The sequence below is a fragment of the Neoarius graeffei genome, chromosome 13, assembly GCF_027579695.1.
Source record: "Neoarius graeffei isolate fNeoGra1 chromosome 13, fNeoGra1.pri, whole genome shotgun sequence".
NCBI lineage: Eukaryota > Metazoa > Chordata > Actinopteri > Siluriformes > Ariidae > Neoarius > Neoarius graeffei.
In genome coordinates, this window is record NC_083581.1 from 44,812,781 (window position 1) to 44,827,928 (window position 15,148).

The 15,148-nt window shown below is 42.8% G+C and overlaps 1 protein-coding gene across 1 annotated transcript in view; it reads left to right on the forward strand.

Moving 5' to 3' along the window:
- Positions 1 to 2,032: 2,032 nt before the first annotated feature.
- Positions 2,033 to 15,148, forward strand: part of LOC132896130 (inactive serine protease 35) — a 33,169-nt gene continuing 20,053 nt past the window's right edge. The window contains exon 1 of the mRNA XM_060936848.1: positions 2,033 to 2,104. The gene's annotated coding sequence lies outside the window, so the exon portion shown is untranslated. The remainder of the gene's footprint in view (positions 2,105 to 15,148) is intronic.

The window sequence follows — 15,148 nt, forward strand, 5'->3', positions numbered from 1 at the left end:
TCTTCGGGCCCTTAGACGGCACTGCATCACATGCAGGCATGCTTCTGTATTGGAAATCACAAAATGGGCTCAGGAATATTTCCAGAGAACATTATCTGTGAACACAATTCACCGTGCCATCCGCCGTTGCCAGCTAAAACCCTATAGTTCAAAGAAGAAGCCGTATCTAAACATGATCCAGAAGCGCAGACGTCTTCTCTGGGCCAAGGCTCATTTAAAATGGACTGTGGCAAAGTGGAAAACTGTTCTGTGGTCAGACGAATCAAAATGTGAAGTTCTTTATGGAAATCAGGGATGCCGTGTCATTCGGACTAAAGAGGAGAAGGACGACCCAAGTTGTTATCAGCGCTCAGTTCAGAAGCCTGCATCTCTGATGGTATGGGATTGCATTAGTGCGTGTAGCATGGGCAGCTTACACATCTGGAAAGACACCATCAGTGCTGAAAGGTATATCCAGGTTCTAGAGCAACATATGCTCCCATCCAGACGATGTCTCTTTTAGGGAAGACCTTGCATTTTCCAACATGACAATGCCAAACCACATACTGCATCAATTACAGCATCATGGCTGCATAGAAGAAAGGTCCAGGTACTGAACTGGCCAGCCTGCAGTCCAGATCTTTCACCCATAGAAAACATTTGGCGCATCATAAAATGGAAGATACGACAAAAAAGACCTAAGACAGTTGAGCAACTAGAATCCTACATTAGACAAGAATGGGTTAACATTCCTATCCCTAAACTTGAGCAACTTGTCTCCTCAGTCCCCAGACGTTTACAGACTGTTGTAAAGAGAAAAGGGGATGTCTCACAGTGGTAAACATGGCCTTGTCCCAACTTTTTTGAGATGTGTTGTTGTCATGAAATTTAAAATCACCTAATTTTTCTCTTTAAATGATACATTTTCTCAGTTTAAACATTTGATATGTCATCTATGTTCTATTCTGAATAAAATATGGAATTTTGAAACTTCCACATCATTGCATTCCGTTTTTATTTATAATTTGTACTTTGTCCCAGCTTTTTTGGAATCGGGGTTTTAGAAATAAATGTGTGCCTCATTAGTGTTATATCATGTGTAGTATGTTGGGATGGGAGTTGATTGAAGGTTTGGGGGTGGGGGTGATGAACCCATGAGAGGAAGTTAAGTAGCTGTGGTGTTTTTTGCTGAGTTAGTGCAAGCTCATCTGAGTGGATTTCCTGAAACTGTGTGGTTTAATACACATTAACAAAAACAATTAAGGTGAAGCTGTAATAACTTTTTTAGACATAATTAAACTGAAATCATTGTGCAAATTAGGGTAGCTTACAGCATGCACCTAATCATTTGTTCATTTGTAATAATCATAACGTGAACTATTTGAGTCACACATGCACAAGGGTGTGGAAAGTGTGTGTGTGTGTGTACTGCTTCAGGTCTGAATTAAGATTCCTTTAATTGTGACTGCTAACAATATTAATAATATAGCTCAACAAAGATACATTTTAGAATTGAGTAGTTTGAGTTTGTATGTTAAAGGATTCCCACAGTAATTTGCCAATGATTACAATTTATTAATAATGACCTCAACAATGCACCTTATAACTGTTTATAGTTGGTTACATTTTAAGCTTACAGAACGTCTGCGAGACTTGAGCCTTTCAATATGGGGGAATTTCCGCCTTGTAGTTTCTCAATAACATGACAACCTGAGGGTTTTTTGTAGTTGTTGTTTGTATTATTAACTTCAAGAGAGGGAAAAAGAGGCTGGCGAGGGAACAACTGTTCACCTATAGCTTTACTAGGCTCTCAAGGGGTTAGGGCCAGCATACCTCCAGAGTTTGATCCGCCCCGACACGCCAGACAGATCCCTATGCACTGCTACTACTGGTTGCCTGTCCCCTCCTCCTCTCCTGCTCAGCCCGCTCAAGACTGCTGTCTGTCCTGCTTCCCCGTTGGTGAAATGACCTTCCCATTGAGGTCAGAACTGCTGACTCCCTGACCACCTTCAAGCGCAGACTGAAGACTCACCTCTTCAGGCTGCACCTCTCCCCTTCTTCCCTGCCCACTGTGTAACTGTGTTTTGGTCTAGACCAACCCAAGCTGTGTATTGTCTAGCCTGGGGTAAGTGGTTTTTAGTTCTCTATTTAGTTATACTTTATATGGTTAGTTTGTTTCCTTGGCTGTTTGAGTATTAATACAACAGACGCTTTTATCCAGAGTGATGTGCAAAAGTCAGGGTACACGAAGTGCTGAACTTCTAGACAAGAAAGTTCTAGTGCCAACTGAACAAGTGGCAGCTGCCACTTGTTCAGTTGGCACTAGAACTTTCTTGTCTAGAAGTTCAGCACTTCGTGTACCCTGACTTTTGCACATCACTCTGGATAAAAGCGTCTGCTAAATGCCATGTAATGTATATCTGGGATAACATGAATAATGTGGATCTAACTTGTTTTGAGCCACAAGACTAAATGTAACTATAAATGTAGAATAAGTATGACATGCTTTATCATACAACAGTTAGTTCTGGACCAGTATGGAGTTTTATTCCTATCTTTAATCCAGAGTTTGGTACCTTGCATTCTGTTGGTTGGTGAATTTTGATAGGGTTGTTTCAACAAAATCCAAGAGAGACTGCAGAAATCTGTGAGCAGAAGATTCATGAGTGCACAAAATGTCAGGAGGGGCAAGCTGGGATGAAGTGAGGACCCAAGAGCAGACTCAGAAAACAGGCAGTGTAAAGAGAAAACTTCTTTCATGAAGTAGATGGCAGAAAGACAAAAGGTACAGTAGGGCTCAGGCAAAAATCGGTAGTCAAAAAACAGGCCAGGAGGTTAAAAACACAGAGGAGCAGGTAGACACGATCAGGGACAAAAAACAGGACAGAAAAATCTTCACAAAAACTGATGAACACAGGGACAAGGGAAATCCAGGCAGAGGTAGCAAAAGAGACAATCCAAAAGAACAGGCAGGCAAAAACAGGGACAAAAAACTGGACAGAAAAACTTGGTAGCAGTGGTAGCAGGTGTGGGAGTGCCGCTTCAGGAAATGGCCTTCATCAACTGCCAAATCTGAAAATGAAATTAATAAATACTGCTCTGAAATTGAAAGGCCACGCTCTTGATTAAAGATAGGAATAAAACTCCATGGTCCACTAATTTGATTGGTCGAGCGGTGTTCCAAGAGTTTCCTTGTAACGGCACTGGCTGTATCACTCCACCTATTGGTGTTCACCACATAAAATTCCACTAGTTTGAAACAGTTACTGTAGTAGTGTGAGTGACATCATCAGCAGATATGGCAAACTATACTTTTCAAGAATATAATTTTTGACTTCAACTGATGAGATTTCATATTTTAACATGAAAAGGAAAAAAGAAGCTAATTTTGCCAGAAGCACCTCTAACAGGAATGTACATCTCTGTGAGCTAGCTAGCTTGTCGCCATGTGATGAAGTGATTGTGGCTACTTTGTGATTTATTTCTGCTCATGGAGCAAATACAAATGGAACATTTTGGCCATATTGTGTCCATCACTTACTCAATATCAATTTATTGTTTATAGAATAGAATTGTATAAAAGTTCTGATATATTGGCTATTCAGTATAACCACACTCTTACTTGTGCAATATTGCTTAATTAAATTGAAAATTATAATATTTGGCAAATTGTTGTGGTATTAGAGGAATAAAACACTCTGGGTGCTGTTACTATAAAAATTGTCACTCAGTATTTTACTACAACAAGAAGCAAGAAGCCTTTGTTTATCATTTAAGCACAATGAAATTCTTCCTCTGCATTTAACCCATCTGAAGCAGTGAACACACACATTTACTTTAAAGGACACAAGTGATGAGCACAGACACATACCCAGAGCAGTAGGCAGCTATGTTACAGCACCTGGGGAGCAGTTTGGGGGTTAGGTGCCTTGCTCAAGGGCAATTCAGATGAACCTTTAGGCCAAGGCCGCCCCATGTTAACCGAACCGCATGTCTTTGGACTGTGGGGGAAACCGGAGCACCCGGAAGAAACCCACACAGACATGGGGAGAACATGCAAACTCCACACAGAAAGACCCCCACCGGCTGCTGGGCTGGAACCCAAAACCTTCTTGCCGTGAGGCAACAGTGCTAACCACTACATCACCATGCCACCCAGCAAACATAAGCAGAACTTATTGCCAACAGAAACTTACTTCAAACAGGAAGGAAAGTATTATCATAAAGTATTTCATAACATTTGATCTTGCCCTGTTTAGATCAGTTCTAATCAGTTCATTTGCTGGTTACAATGATCATTCCATATAAATCCTACAAATATTCACCCACTCGTTAGTGAGAGATCCTGCTAACAAAATCTTGGACAGATGCACAGAGCATAATTAAAAAAAAGTTAAGGACACATTTACTTTAAAGGACACATGCACATTCATGCACATTTCCGATATCAATTTACACAATAATTGTTCAGCAAAATCTGAATGTCTGTATTCATGTGTGGATTTTTGAGCTTTCCAAATAAAATGAATAGTATTTCAAATCCAACCCAAAATAATTTCACAGTAAGTCATCAGTTGTCATCTTAGTAATATGTCTCATCTCTCATCTCATTATCTCTAGCCGCTTTATCCTGTACAGGGTCGCAGGCAAGCTGGAGCCTATCCCAGCTGACTACGGGCGAAGGCGGGGTACACCCTGGACAAGTCGCCAGGTCATCACAGGGCCTTAGTAATATGTATAATATTTTATTTATCAGTTTTAGTTAAGTACAGTCCAGTAGAGTGTGTTCAGAGTAAGGACACAGATTTATAATCAGATTCTGTCTCTGCTGTAACATCGTGATATCATGACCTGTAATCAAACGTTTTCATTCACAGCCTGATTGAGGCCTCAAATGATCTGTTGTGAATTGTAGTGAAGTTTGTTTTGTGTGTGCGTGCTGAGTGAAGCTTTTCAGTGTGTAAGGGAGCCACCATGTTAATTCAATATTACTCCCTTTTCCATTTTAACACTAAAAAAAAAAAATGAACCGACCCCTGGAACAACCTCTGAGTTCAGCACTGAGTCATAATTTGGAAGGAAAACCCTTATTTATCTTCATTTAAACTTTATTATCTGTCTCTCATTCCTTCACACACTCTGCAAGGTTAAGGAGAATGAAGAATGAAGACCAACTGAGGGAAATGTTACAGCAGTGTTATTAAAAATTAGTTAGATAATTAACTGAATGTCAGTGAGATTTGGACTTGTAGTTTGCCCACACAAAGTTGATCATTTTTCAAATGCTAAAGAGTTTTATTCCTCTTACACGACAGCTATTTGTCAACAATTAAAATGTTTTATTTATTAAAGAATGACATCATAATGTTTATCCTTTTAAAGTTGTGTAAGTAAGTTAATTGCTGTTGTCGCTTATGTTATAGCAGCTATAAGCAGTCATTCCCTCACCAGACTCTCTTTTCTCTCTCTCTCTCTCTCTCTCTCTAAGTTCATTCTCATCTCATCTCATTATCTCTAGCCGCTTTATCCTGTCCTACAGGGTCGCAGGCAAGCTGGAGCCTATCCCAGCTGACTACGGGCGAAAGGCGGGGTACACCCTGGACAAGTCGCCAGGTCATCGCAGGGCTGACACATAGACACAGACAACCATTCACACTCACATTCACACCTACGGTCAATTTAGAGTCACCAGTTAACCTAACCTGCATGTCTTTGGACTGTGGGGGAAACCGGAGCACCCGGAGGAAACCCACGTGGACACGGGGAGAACATGCAAACTCCGCACAGAAAGGCCCTCACCGGCCACGGGGCTCGAACCCGGACCTTCTTGCTGTGAGGTGACAGCGCTAACCACTACACCACCGTGCCGCCCTCTCTTTAAGTTAATAGACAAAAAATGCAGCTTGTTGTGTTACCACAAAACAGTAAAGTGTAAACTCTTCTGTCTGAAAGATGTTGGAAAACTTGGTTACAAACTTAACACTGACTTTTACAAAGCGGTGACACTGGAGACTCCTGCAATAAATGTTAACTAAACATTTCCTTCCTGGAACCTTCACCATTTTAATGATTATCACTTTACTGTATGTGGACTGTTCAGTGTATGTTGTTTGTACAGTAACGATAACATTAGAACGAATGCAAAAAATTTTGAAATAACTTCAACCTCACACATGAATAAGATGGATTTATATTGGATGTTTTCCACAAGATTAATTCTTCACAGATGGATGTAACATAAAAACAAGGGGGGATCGGTTTTCACCAAGGCTTTTCCTTTAAATATAAGCCAATTTTTGATATAAGAGGAGAGTTTTGGTATTTAGGGTCAACACGATGCAGCACAGAGCCATGAATTAAATAAAAGACGGAAATAAGAGAAGGACTGAAGAATGAAATGATGAACATAAACTGTAGAGATAAGTGCCTTATGCACCATTTCCTTCATGAGCGAATGAGAGAAAAATGCAGCTTGTGTGTTGAGAAATCAGACATGAAGTAGCAGTTCAATGTGTGATTACTGAAATAATAACACCGACTCAGCCAGGAGCTCCGCTGATATGGGAAAGAACTTTTTTCCCAGAAATGTCTGGGAGTTGAACACAAATGTCAGACAGACTGTGGAAAATTTCTCTGCCAATGAAAATAATGACATTTTTATAAATATGTAGGCACTATAGTGTTTGTTCCCTCAGCAACATTTAATAACAGGTATAACGTATTTGACTAACATTTTGAGCTATTAAATGTGTGTATGCTGTCTGTGGGAAACAATGACTCTGATTAGCATCTTTATTTTAACTTGAAGTGTGTAAATGTGAGGTGATCCAGCAGTTGCAAGTTTCTCTGACCCCCAGATGTACTGTATTTTGCTCAGTTTGTTAGTGTTCCTGTATCATTGTCTGTTGTGAATCTAGAATTAGCATGCAACTGGTTGGTTAGTTAGCTTTAACCTAAAATGCGGGGCTCCAAAGCTCCATTCTCAGAGTCTCAGAAGTTCCAATTCCTGCCCCCTATGCCACTGTAACCAGTGATTTACACCAGTATGAAGGTTGGGTATATTAGGATTAGACTTGGTTAGATATTGGGATTAGCTCGGTTCAGGATAGACATTAGATTAGATTTCATCAGGCTTTGATAAGGATTTGGTTAAACAGACATACAGTATTTATAAGGATTAGATTAGATCAGGGTAGAGATGAGGATTTGATTATAACAGGGTAGAGGTTAGGATTGAATTATACCAAGGTGGATATTTGGGGGCAGCATGGTGGTGTAGTGGTTAGCACTGTTGCCTCACAGCAAGAAGGTCCTGGGTTTGAGCCTAGTGGCCGGCAAGGGCCTTTTTGTGTGGAGTTTGCATGTTCTCCCCGTGTCTGCGTGGGTTTCCTCCGGGTGCTCCGGTTTCCCCCACAGTCCAAAGACATGCAGGTTAAGCTAATTGGTGGCTCTAAATTGACCATAGGTGTGAATGTGAGTGTGAATGGCTGTTTGTCTCTATCAGTACGTTTACATGCGCATCCAAATCGAGCTGCTGTCGGTAATCAAGCAAAGGGTCCCAGCAGGGGTGCCAGAGAAATCCAATCCTACATGCATACTGTGAAATCGAGCTATTGAGTGAGGTGCATTGTGCACCCGAGCCACAGGTGGCGCTACACGCCCCATCATGTTGGTACACTTCCGGTTGTCGTCATGAAGAAGAGCTATTCAAGAGTATAAACAAAGGGACTACAGGCGGAAATTAGCATGTACTGCTATAACCTGGTACAGACATCTGTCCTTACCACAAGGATAATGTTTAATTAGGATGCAGTGCTGCAGCACAGCAACCTATGGGCTCCCCTAGGGGAGCCCATAGGTTGCAGTGCAAAGCACTGCAACTATTGTTCTTCTACGTATTTCTTCTTCTTCTTCTTCTTCTTCTTCTGCTTAATCTTATTATTCCTACGCAAATTTTGATTTCGAATAACTCAATAATCGTACGTCGCACACAGACAAACAATATATCAAAACGTGCAGCTCGATCGGACTCGCTATGCTATTACTTTTCTCTACAGATTGCGATTTTTTCGCGACGTAGTCGCGAAAAAATCGCCCAAAAAACCCCCATTCATTTCTATGGAATTAATTGAAAAAAAAAGCACTTTTTCAAACATCCGCTGCTCTGGCATGCTTTCACCTAGAGACGTGATTCAAACTCTAAAACGTAGGAAAACTTCTCCTCTGTGGATCTGGCATTCAACTTTTCTGCTAGGTTCTACACTTTCGGATCAGTCCCGGCTCAAACGCCATGTGGGTTCTGGGAGAAAATCCGGCTTTTGAATGGGTGTCTATTGCGTTACACACCAGTGAAGGTCGTTTACTTAGAGTGGAGAGAGGTTGAAAATAAAGCTCAAACTTTCTCGCTTAAACTGTGTTTTCAGCCACAAATTTCACTCTACAGACATGATTTTCTCAAAAGTAGTAGGAAAACTTGTCCTGATTCACACAATGTGTCTACCTAAACGATATGATTTACAGTTTTTGAATGACAAGCGTCAAACTGAGGACAGGGCAGCTGACAGCCCTCATTGACACACATTATAAACGTGAGAGAAAAGTCACTCGTTTTTAAATCGCTCTAGTGTCGTTATTTTTAAGACTACAGACAAAAAAATACATCATTTTATTCAGGAGACCCTTCTAGCGCTCACTGTGAAAGAATTTTGTGAATAGCTACTTCCGTTGTCGAGTTATTTGTCATTGTTCGAGGCCTGGTCCGTGGTAAAACACAGCACAAAATTCAAGACCTTGTGTGTCTTAGCTCATTGACTCCCATTATAAACGTGAGAGAAAAGTCACTCGTTTTTAAATCGCTCTAGTGTCCTTATTTTTAACACTACAGAGAAAAAAATACATCATTTTATTCAGGAGACCCTTCTGGCGCTCAGTGTGAAAGAATTTTGTGAATAGCTGCTTCCGTTGTCGAGTTATTTGTCATTGTTCGAGGCCTGGTCCTTCATAAAAAAACAGTAGAAAACTCCAGCCCTTGTGTGTCTTAGCTCATTGACACCCATTATAAACGTGAGAGACAATTCACTCGTTTTTAAATCGCTCTAGTGTCGTTATTTTTAAGACTACAGACAAAAAAATACATCATTTTATTCAGGAGACCCTTCTAGCACTCACTGTGAAAGAATTTTGTGAATAGCAGCTTCCGTTGTCGAGTTATTTGTCATGGTTCGAGGCCTGGTCCTTCGTAAAACACAGCACAAAATTCAAGACCTTGTGTGTCTTAGCTCATTGACACCCATTATAAACGTGAGAGAAAAGTCACTCGTTTTTAAATCGCTCTAGTGTCGTTATTTTTAACACGACAGACAAAAAATTACATCAGTTTATTCAGGAGACCCTTCTAGCGCTCACTGTGAAAGAATTTTGTGAGTAGCTGCTTCCGTTGTCGAGTTATTTGTCATTGTTCGAGGCCTGGTTCTTCATAAAAATCAGTAGAAAACTCCATACCTTGTGTGACTTAGCTCATTGACACCCATTATAAACATGACAGAAAAGTCTCTCACAGTCTATTCAGGAGACCCTTCTAGCGCTCACTGTGAAAGAATTTTGTGAATTTCTTTTTTTTTGTGAAAAAAAAAAACCGGCCTCGGTCGGCATGACACTTCACCTTAGCCGCCCACTTTATTAGGAACACTTCTGTTCGTACATACAAACTACAAACACACTTCTTAGAGTTTAGAGTTTATTTTATTTTTAAAAGGGACAGTGCACAAATTAAACATTATCCTTGTGGTAAGGACAGATGTCTGTCCCAGGTTATAGCAGTACATGCTAATTTCCGCCTGTAGTCACTTTGTTTATGCTCTTGAATAGCTCTTCTTCATGACGGCTGCTGTCTCAAGCACACACATGATCATTGCATTGAAACATCATTGAAGGTCACACATTCACGGCCAGCAAACATGCGTGACCGAATTGCTTTGCGCACTGCATCCTCTCACAATTTCCCCCGGGGAATTGTCCGGTCTAGTTTGTACACTGTCCCTTTTAAAAATAAACTCTAAACTCTAAGAAGTGTTTGTAGTTTGTATGTACGAACAGAAGTGTTCCTAATAAAGTGGGCGGCTAATGCCGCTTTTCCACTACAAACGCGGCTGAGTCGGGCTGAGCCGTGCCGTGCTGAGTCGAGCTGAGCGGGGCTGTTGGAGTTGCATTTCGACTACAACCGCGCTGAACCGTGCTGGCTGGAAGTGGGTGGATACATTGGGTGGAGTTAGCGAAAGTGGGTGGATGTTACGTGATGTCGTTAAGCAGCGCAAACAGTGACATCAGTGAGCTTTTAAGCGGTAGTCTCACGACCCGGATAGTAAACAATAAACATGGAGGACATGGAGTCGTTAGTGTTGCTGGTCTTGGTGCTGTGGCTTGTTGTCACCGACAACGCCAACAGATACTGGCAAGAGCGTATAGATGAGGCGAGGCACATAAGGCTTCAGAAATTCTTGTAATTCGTAATTCTCCTTCTTCCGGGTTTATGGTGTTTACAGATCCCAGCGTGCTCGCAGGGCATGTGTGGGCATGTGAGGACACTCCTCCTCACCAATCAGTGCACAGGGGAGTGTCTGCTCACGCCCCCAGCCTCACTCGGCACGGTTTGGCTCACTTCAGCCCCACTCCAAAACGGTGCGAGTTTTAGGGGCTAAGCAGGGCTGAAGCGAGCTGAGTCGTGCTGTTTTTTGATAGTCGAAACGCGAGCCGTGTCGGGCTGAAGTGAGCTGAAGCGAGCTGAAGTGAGCTGAAAAAGGGTAGTGGAAAAGGGCCATTAGGTGACGTGTCATGCTGACCGAGGCTGTTGTGTTTCCCGCTTGTGGTCTCGTCACTCGTCACTTCCGGAAGGGGCAGTGCTGAAGTAAGTAGATCGAATACGTATCTTGATAGGGTTTACATACACTAAGTAGCTCGGCAGAAATCGCATAATCTAGGTCGTGTAGCTCGATTGCGAGAAATCAAGTTCGGTTCAATTTCAGCCTAGCTAAGGTGTTTACATGCCATTTAGAACTTCGATTTCAGACGAGCAACGGCAGAAATTCGATTTTCTCTATGTGCATGTAAACGCACTGTGTCAGCCCTGTGTCAGCCCTGCGATGATCTGGTGACTTGTCCAGGGTGTACCCTGCCTCTCGCCCATAGTCAGTTGGGATAGGCTCCAGCTTGCCCGCAACCCTGTACAGGATAAGCGGTTTCAGATAATGGATGGAATGGATGGATGGATATTAGGATTAGATTAGGATAAAATTGGTATTAGCTTAGGTTGAGGTACAAGTTAAAGGTAGAGACTAGAATAACACTGGATTATATCATCATAAACATGAAAGAGTATATTACAATTAGATTATCATAGAGATTAGGATTTGATTAGATCAGAGCAAATATTAGAATAAAGATGAACATTTAAAGGTGCTGATTGCAAAATCATCTGAAATTTAAAAATTTTTTTATTGTGCATGGCATTTTCCTATGTCTTGCAAGAACAATATCATGTGGACGAAATGTGATCATTTTGATGTGCTGAGGGTTGCTTTCCTCTGTTTTAGGACCGTTTTCCTCCCTCTTGAGGTAAACAGTATGGCTTCATGGAAACAGCCGAACATAAGGAGCTTTAACTAATTAGCATAACTATAGAACTGGGTCACATCAAGATGGCAGCACACAGAAAACACTGTGATGATTAAAAATGTATATTATACAGTATAATGCGTACACAGACAGTCTGCACCAGCTACTCGATCCCAGAAAAACAATTGCCTTTCAATGTTCAAGTGACTTATATCGTCTCTGCTACCCATAATTTGCTGCAAATCCAATTATTTCACCACGAAATTGTCTTCAACTCGGGTCTAGTATAACCGGAAACAACACCATATCTGTAAATCGATTCTCACACTCTGATTGGCTGAGCCGGACCACGTGACCATGCCATAGCAGATGGTAAAGACGCAGTTGGTGGTTGTTGCAGATGATTTCGCTTGGTTTTCACAAAATGCCACTGAATAAGAAGCTAAAACCTTCCATGGGCCAAATAAATGTAAAGTCTATGTTTTCTGCAGGTTTGTACATATAAATTATAATTAATATTTTCATATCTGAGAATTGTTATTTTCATACCCAGAAGCTACCCAGAGTGCTTAAGTTCCCATAGAGATATCTGGTCCCTTAGCTAAGGCTTCATACTTATAAAGTGCAAGCACAAATAACTAATTGTGTATAAATATTTATGCTGAAATTAAAACTATACAATACACAATACCACACCAGAAGCACATCAATTACACATGCACAAAATAAGCTCACCATGTAGTTATGTTACAGAGCCAGGCAGCATACAACAGAGGATAACTGAGAAAGTCAAGCACACAGACATCTGGAGGGAAATTTCATGCATATTTTGCAAGTATTTTACAGGGAAATGGTTAGTAATTTATTAGCTGAGAATGCACCAGAATGCATGTCAATTTCAAAATTTTCTGGGGGACCATGTGCCCAGACCCCATGCCCCATGCTGTGGCAGCTTTACCGCCACAAATTCCAGAGCCATCTACTACTTTTTTTTAGCCGGCTACCTCCGACTTTCTAGACAACCCTGAGAGGAGGAATTTTGCTGTATTTGAGTGTACATCTGACAAAAATATAGGTTTCTTCTTCTTGTTCTTAATTTACCAACAAATGTATTTATTCCACTTGAAAAGTGTTCAGCAACCAGCTACTGGATTTGAAACATGACAACATCCTGAACTGGTTAGTATTTGGGATTTCTAAATACACTGGAGATGCTAAAGGCAGACAAAAGTACAGATGCCTATCAATATTTCGAGGCAGCTTTCGTGCATGCCGGAATGTTATGGGAAATTCCCGATAAATAAAAATACCTTATTATGACAAAGGTAAGCTCAAACATGGACTTCTAATAGTAATAAACGAGCCAGGGCCTAGATCTAGCATATTTTATGGTGTTTAACCTCGTCTACATTATCAGTACACAAACATGCTGCTAGTCTAGCCAAGCATTAGGTCTAATAAAATATATCTTATCCAAAGCCCACATCCAGATACAGTGTCTTGCAAAAGTATTCATCCCCCTTGGTGTTTGTCCTGTTGTCGCATTACAAGCTGGAATTAAAATGGATTTTAGGGGGTTAGCACTGTTTAATTTACACAACATGCCTACCGTACCACTTTAAAGGTGCAAATTGTTTTTTTTTTGTGACACAATAATTAAACGGGGCGGCACGGTGGTGTAGTGGTTAGCCCTGTCACCTCACAGCAAGAAGGTCTGGGTTCGAGCCCCGTGGCCGGCGAGGGCCTTTCTGTGCGGAGTTTGCATGTTCTCCCCGTGTCCGCGTGGGTTTCCTCCAGGTGCTCTGGTTTCCCCCACAGTCCAAAGACATGCAGGTTAGGTTAACTGGTGACTCTAAATTGACCGTAGGTGTGAATGTGAGTGTGAATGGTTGTCTGTGTCTATGTGTCAGCCCTGTGATGACCTGGCGACTTGTCCAGGGTGTACCCCGCCTTTCGCCCATAGTCAGCTGGGATAGGCTCCAGCTTGTCTGCGACCCTGTAGAAGGACAAAGTGGCTAGAGATAATGAGATGAATGAGATGAGACAATAATTAAACAATAATTAAGTGGTGTTTTGTTATTGGCCTTCTGTGTTAGTCACGGTTTGTCCATAATGAACACCATGTTCGAGCATAGGGGTGTCCATAAGTGCACATGGCACCAGGACACCTTAGGTCGGAGGTCGATGATCGACTTTGTTGTCGTTTCATCTGATCTCCAGCCATATGTCTTGGACACTCGGGTGAAGAGAGGGGCTGAGCTGTCAACTGATCAGCACCTGGTGGTGAGTTGGATCCGCTGGCAGAGAAGGAAGCCGGACAGACCTGGCAGGCCCAAACGTATGGTGAGGGTCTGCTGGGAACATCTAGCCAAGCACTCTGTCGGGGAGGTCTTTAACTCCCACCTCTGGGAGAGCTTCTCCCAGCTTCCGAGGGAGGTGGGGGACATTGAGTCTGAGTGGACTATGTTCTCTGCCTCCATTGTCAACGCAGCTATTCAGAGCTGTGGCCGCAAGGTCTCCAGTGCCTGTTGTGGCGGCAATCCCCGAACCCGGTGGTGGACACCGAAAGTAAGGGATGCCGTCAAGCTGAAGGAGTCCTATCGGGCCATGTTGGCCTCCGGGACTCCTGAGGCAGCTGACAGGTATCGGCAGGCCAGGCGTGCTGCAGCTCGGGCAGTTGCGGAGGCAAAAACTCGGAACTGGGAAGAGTTCAGTGAGGCCATGGAGGAGGACTATCGGTCGGCCTCGAAGAAATTCTGGCAAACCGTCCGGCGCCTCAGGAGGGGGAAGCAGTACTCTGCCAACACTGTTTACAGTGCGGGTGGGGAGCTGTTGACCTCGACTGGGGACATTGTTGGGCAGTGGAAGGAATACTTCGAGGATCTCGTCAATCCCACCGTCACATCTTCCATTGAGGAAGCGGAGGCTGATGACTCAGAGGTGGACTCGTCCATTACCCAAGCCAAAGTCACTGAGGTGGTTTGCAAGCTCCTCGGTGGCAAGGCACCGGGGGTGGATGAGACCTGCCCTGAGTATTTCAAGTCTCTGGATGTTGTGGGGCTGTCTTGGCTGACATGCCTCTGCAACATCGTGTGGCGGTCAGGGACAGTGCCTCTGGAGTGGCAGACCGGGGTGGTGGTCAGTCTTTTTAAGAAAGGAGACCGGAGAGTGTGCTCCAATTATAGAAGAATCACACTTCTCAGCCTCCCCGGGAAGGTTTACTCCAGGGTACTGGAGAGGAGAATTCAGCCAATAGTTGAACCTCGGATCCAGGAGGAACAATGTAGTTTTCGTCCTGGTCATGGAACACTGGACCAGCTCTATACCCTTCATAGAGTGCTCGAGGGTTCATGGGAGTTTGCCCAACCAGTCCACATGGGCTTTGTGGATTTGGAGAAGGCATTTGACTGTGTCCCTTGTGGTATTCTGTGGGGGGTGCTTCGGGAGTATGGGGTTCGGGGCTCTTTGGGGGCTCGTTCGGGGGCTGTCCGGTCCCTGTACGAACGGAGCAGGAGTCTGGTTCGCATTGCCGGCAGTAAGTCAGACCTGTTCCCAGTGT